The sequence below is a fragment of the Sinocyclocheilus anshuiensis genome, unplaced genomic scaffold (genome assembly GCF_001515605.1).
Source record: "Sinocyclocheilus anshuiensis isolate Anshui unplaced genomic scaffold, SAMN03320099.WGS_v1.1 scaffold615, whole genome shotgun sequence".
Lineage (NCBI taxonomy): Eukaryota > Metazoa > Chordata > Actinopteri > Cypriniformes > Cyprinidae > Sinocyclocheilus > Sinocyclocheilus anshuiensis.
This window is the reverse complement of record NW_015552647.1, coordinates 1,330,575-1,336,692: the sequence shown is the minus strand read 5'-3', so window position 1 is coordinate 1,336,692 and position 6,118 is coordinate 1,330,575. Positions and strand designations below refer to the sequence as shown.

General features: G+C 37.8%; 1 protein-coding gene across 1 annotated transcript in view; it reads left to right on the top strand.

Moving 5' to 3' along the window:
• The first annotated feature begins 1,077 nt into the window (after nucleotides 1–1,077).
• Nucleotides 1,078–6,118, top strand: part of LOC107666965 (contactin-3-like) — a 69,996-nt gene continuing 64,955 nt past the window's right edge. The window contains exon 1 of the mRNA XM_016458523.1: nucleotides 1,078–1,411. The gene's annotated coding sequence lies outside the window, so the exon portion shown is untranslated. The remainder of the gene's footprint in view (nucleotides 1,412–6,118) is intronic.

Below are 6,118 nucleotides of genomic sequence, written 5' to 3'. Positions count from 1 at the left end.
GACTGGGGCTAATTGTCACACATGGACGTTCACAAGGGCTATATGTCAGTACCTATAAGGTTTTGAGACAAAAGTCTAATTACGTAAATGCATATTTTCTCTAGCTGTATCTTTATGAATGTTTATTTTAAATACCTAGTTCAAAATCATCACAGCACATTAGAATTAGAGAATTCTGTCTTCCAAACTAAAAATTCCAATTATCATCATATTTTAATTGTTGTTGCATAATCAAACGAACACAAAATAGCAACTTATGGGAGGTTTTCATTTATTGAGGCAAGTCGTCATGTTGTTTACAACGTTATTTTTAATGCCAAAATATTGCTTATATATACGTATTTTTGCTGTTTCACCAACTGTTTTGTTATAGTGTGACAACGTGTCCAATTGAGTTGATTGATGTGTGTTCAATGAACTGTATCTTTTATTGGTGGACATGTTTAATTGTTTTTTTTTTGTATCAGAGACTTTAAAGCTTGTGCCTTTAATTGACTTTCAAAAATAAATCTGCCCTGAGAAATATTCACAGGAGTAAAACGTGTGACAACTAGCTCTCATCTCCCCTAAGTCGAGCTGTGAACAAACTGCAAGTGCTACGGGGGAATGCTTTTGTGGAACAAATGAATCTTCTTACATATTAGGCAATGTTTATCCTGAGCTGCCCTTGTCATATCTCAGCATTGCACATATAGGCCTATGGTATGAGCTTTATTCAAATGTACGGGGAATTAAAGCAGAGCCATTACATGCTATTACATTTCTAATATTGCAAGACTGCAGGGTCCAGTTTATGACCGATATCCTATTTCTAACGCACAAACCAGAAAATAGCAAACGGCACTGCATGCAGGAGAGGGTAGGCATTAGACAAGTGGTGCAAATCACTATCACATAAAAATCTTCCCTTAGAGGCACTTTGCTCATTGAATTTGTGGCGTGCTTGCAAAGACACTCTCAGCTGGAGGTGCATCAGCATGTAAGGTACCACAACTGCGCATTTCATCCGCTGAGTGCCTGCTGGAGGAGGAGATACGCATCATATATACCTAACCAACCAACCGCCTTTCTGGATCACTCTGCTGGTAGGAACCGATCACGGGGCACGTGCGTGCAGTGGATACGCCGGAGCGCTGTGAGTCGTGGACTAATTGCGGGGCGCTTGCGAGAATACGAGGAGCATCTCTGCACGAGAGGGAATAAATCTCGTTTTCCTGTCCGTCTCCACACAGACTTCGATTTAGAGGGCATCTATTTGGTGCTAAAAGTGAGAGAACGATATCAGGAAAGATGTTACCGACGACATTAGGGGGTTAGAGGTGCTGAGGTTCATCCCATCACTGCATATGGAGTAAATTCCCACGTCTTCTCTTATTTTGACTCGGAATACAGTGAACGGGAGCGCGTCACGGTGAGTTATTCATTATCCATGCGCTATTAGATTATTTAAAGTTAAGCAGTAAGCGCAAGTTTTATTCGAGATGCCAAATAATGTAATGTTTATACATTATGAATATCGTTATAAATATGCCTTATGTTAAATATGAAAAGCAAGCGCTGCTTTTACACTTGAAATCCTGACCACAACCCCAATTATAATTCAACGTATTGATAGGGATGGGAATTTAATAATTACTTCAAACCCGGTTCCACTTGCGATCTTTTAGTACTTTTAAGAAAGGAATAGCCTATATGGGGAAGAAAGGAATAGCCTATATGGGGGAGAAAAGAAATGTAATTCTCAAAGCATTAGGCTACTCTGCAGTCTGTAGGCTCTGTGGGATAATTTGAGATTTCAAAGGACAGATAGTCTGATAACAAATAAAATGTTTAAACCGGCTTAGACTTTTCACGTAGACTTTTCAGAGTGTCAAATATCAAACAAAAATGTGGTGATTTAATTCATTCAGTAATTCAGTCATATAAATGAATATCTAACACTAACTACACTCTAAAAAATGCTGGGTTGTTTCAACCCAACTTTGGGTCAAATATGGACGAACCCAACTTTTGAGTTAAAAATTCAATGTAAAAATTTAACCCAACGGTTGGGTTAGTCCATATTTGACCCAAAGTTGGGTTGAAACAACTCAGCATTTTTGAGAGTGTAGAGCAGAACTCTGTATCTTCCATGGGTGTCAATAAAACCTGTCTCACGTAGGAGATTTAAATGTAATAACATAGTTCGTTTCATGTAAACAAAACAAAATGAATAACTTGAGTTTTTGTAAGCAAACAATTCATATAACACCACGACGAATCCATAAGATTCACCAAAAAAGATTCAGATCTTTGGACAAGTTGGACAAGTACTGCTCACTGCAGAGCCAAATGACCTCCAGCTCCCCCTCTCTGGATGTCCAGCTCCACCTCTGTGTGAACTAATGGGTGGAGTTATGTTTAGCGATAGGGTAAGGGGTAGGGTTAGGGAGTGGTTGGGTGTCTAGCTCCACCCATTACATCCAGCGAGGGGGAGCTAGAGCTCCAGCTCCTCCCATTTGGCTCTGCAGCGAGCACCCTCTCGAATTGGACCCTGTCGTGCTCGTTGAATCGTATCACAAAAAAATGCATTTCTGGAATCGGACTACACTCATAGCTCTGTATGTTTTGGATTCACTAAAAAGAACAGGATCACAAGAGAGTCATTTTTTCGAGAGTCATACTACACTAAGCTTTTTTATTCACTCAACATGAATCATAATTTTTCGAGAATCACACTAAACTGGTCGCGATGTAGAGTAGCGGTGAAATAGGCCTAGTAGCGTTCTACTGTAGGAAAATCTGCGCCCCAAATCTCGTACTTTCACAGTGCAGTGTGTACTGAATTCATTGGAGGACTTACTTCTGGATTGATGATGGGCGTTATTCAGGTATGCAGGTGTGTAGAAGCAATATATTTCCGGACATAGTAGGCTACATCCGCCATGTTGGCATGACCTTTGAACCATATGTTCATTGATCAATGATATTCGATCAACAACAGTGAAAACAATTGAATCAGCTGTTGTTAACCGAATACAGTTTAACCACAAGTAACAACTTTCTTTTGGACATAGCATGACTTAAGAAAAAACACATTTTGTGACCATTTTATATTTTTCAACTTTAAATTATATTATGTGAACTCTGACCCATATGCTATTGTAGTAGTAGCAGCAGCAGCACATGTGTGATTTATTATGTGAACTGCACTGATCTCAGTCATGTAGGGCAGAAGATCATGGGGCACAAACATCACTCTTATCTTGCAGATAACCTTGTATTTCCTCAGACTCAAGATATGATGTATAAGGGATAAAAACTGGCAGGTGCTACCTATAGGTCTTCAGCATCTTCATTTGTTCTGATTCAAGTCATCTGTAGCAAAATTCTCTAATAATGCATCCCTCACAGTATGGAAGATGCATATGGAATCCCGTGGAGAGAAAATTCAGGGAATTGTGCTTTGCAAGCCTGGAAAAGTGATTTTTCTGGTTTTGCTCTGTTCTAAATATTTAAACGGATAGATATTGCTCTTTTGTAAATGGTTGTGTAGAATATAACTTGTCAGTTTGAAACATCAGTCAGTTGAGGGTCTTCTTGGAGCTATCTGAACGCTAAAAAGAATAATTGTTTAATCTAATTCCACAAAGTAATCAGGAATGACTGGAAAAAGAATGGAAATTAATTTGTTGAAACATCTGAGAACCCTACAGTTGTCAGTAAGAGAGTAAAACCACATTGTCATGTAATACTTTTATGAGCCGACCTGGGTTAGTTTCTTTTGAAGTAAACCCTCAAACAAGTGTTATGTGGATCAATAAACTATCAGCCTCTCCATAGATCAGCCAACACTGCCTCTATGGCCTGGTTTATAATCTCACAAAGGTGTGACTAAGCTTTGGGAACTTTAGTGTCATTATGAATTGCAGGAGTGAGACAGAGAGAGGAAGGACTCACAGGAGAAAATACACATTCAGCTCTCTATCCGTGCCACATCTGCTATTCAAATAGGAATGGGATCCTTCTCTCGTGTGATCATGTTTATTTATGGATGCATCTGGGATGCATGGCTCATCTCATTTTGTTGCTAACAAGCACAGCCAAATTAGAGGTGAGAACACTGGGAAACAACAGTGTGCAGAATTCAGTCGAACCACTCCACAGCACAGCTTGGCTTCCTCCGAGACTATTTATTCCTCTCATTGTGGCGTATAAAGTTTATTTAAAGAGAGACTAAAGATAAATTTAAACATGCGGGAGGAATTAATTAGAGATGAAAGTAATGTTAGTTTATATAACGGTGAGTTTTTTTCCCAAATTATGCCTGTCTTAATATCCATCTCTCGAATTTGCTTTCTGCAGTCCGGATTACAAACTTTTTTCTCTCGTTATCTAAGTGCATTTTCTCTATCTTTTTTTAAATCTCTGGATGAGGCCTAAAGGAATACTTCACCCCAAGATGAAAGCTGTCATTGTGTTGTTCTAAACCCACATGACTTTCTTACTTCTTTGGAACTAAAACAAATTAATTTTGTAGAACTTACTTGTGGTCCATGTGATGCTATATTCCAAGTCTGCTGAAGTTAAGTCAATTAAGTAAGTTTTCACTAATAATCTTCTCCTCCACTGCAATCAGTCACTGTCTCTAAAGAAATCTTTCAGACTGATTTTGTGAACCAGATCGAACTATTTTTTGGAGATCTTTTAAAGGGATAGTTCACCCAAAAATGAAAATTCTATCATTAATTACTCACCCTCATGTCGTTTCAAACCCGTAAGACCTTCGTTCATCTTCGGAACACAAATTAAGATATTTTTGATGGAATCTGAGAGCTGTCTGACCTTGCATAGACAGCAACGCAACTGAAATGTTCCCAAGTCCAGAGACGTAGCAAGGAGATCTGTAAAATAATCCATGTGACATCAGTGGTGCAACCGCAATTATACGAAGCTACGAGAATACTTTTTGTGCGAAAAAAAAAAAAAAAGACTTTATTCAACAACTTGTCTCCTCCGCGTCACCCTGGTGCCATTTTGGAGGTCATTCGGCATTTAGTTTGCTAGTGATTTTTTTATAGTTATTTTCAAATGTTTCAAACGTACGCTCATTATAAAAAGAACTTTATTATCGTTTATTCAGTTCTAACAAAACTAACCAAAATTAAAAATAATTTGCTTATAATCTCTGCACAGGAGAGACTAGGTGTTGTTTCCAAACCAAAGGAAATATATCAGTATCGGACAAAATGAGTTGAAACATATCGGCAAAAATCCAATATCACGCATCCCTAAAGATTATTTTTGCTGTCATCTAACGGTCATTTGAAGTTAATCTCAAAAAATACTGTTCTCTATTTTTTTCATACTGTACATTATAAAGTTGTGCATAATGACTACATTTGCACGACTGTAATTTTTTATGTACTTCAATAAAACAGTGAAGAATTCGAATGTCAGCTCTTTATTGGTTATCATCCATAAAATGAAAATAATAATAAAAATGTGAATTTTAATATTGGTCCATCTCAACTTTTATGATGCTTTAGCATCCTTTTAGAAGCTTCAAATTTTGAGTCTCCATTCATTGTTGTGTGGAAAAGAACGACTATAGCATTTTTCAATTTTTTTGAAAAAAGAAAGAAGAAATTTCCAGGTTTGGAACGACACAAGGCTGAGCAAATGATGACAATTTTCTTTCCTGGGTGAACTTTCCCTTTAACACAGAAGAAGCTACGAAAATACTTTTTGTGCGAAAAAAAAAAAAAAAGACTTTATTCAACAACTTGTCTCCTCCGCGTCACCCTGGTGCCATTTTGGAGGTCATTCGGCGTGACGCAACTGACACAGAACAGCATACGCTGTTTACGTCCAGCGGATATTCTCCAAAATTGTTATTTTATTTTCTTTTGCGCACAGAAAGTATTCAAAAAGGATGTCACATGGATTATTTTACAGATCTCCTTGCTACGTTTCTGGACTTGGGAACATTTCAGTTATATTGCTGTCTATGCAGGATCAGACAGCTCTCAGATTCTATCAAAAATATCTTAATTTGTGCTCCAAAGATGAACGAAGGTCTTACGGGTTTGGAACGACATGAGAGTGAGTAATTAATGACAGAATTTTCCTTTTTGAT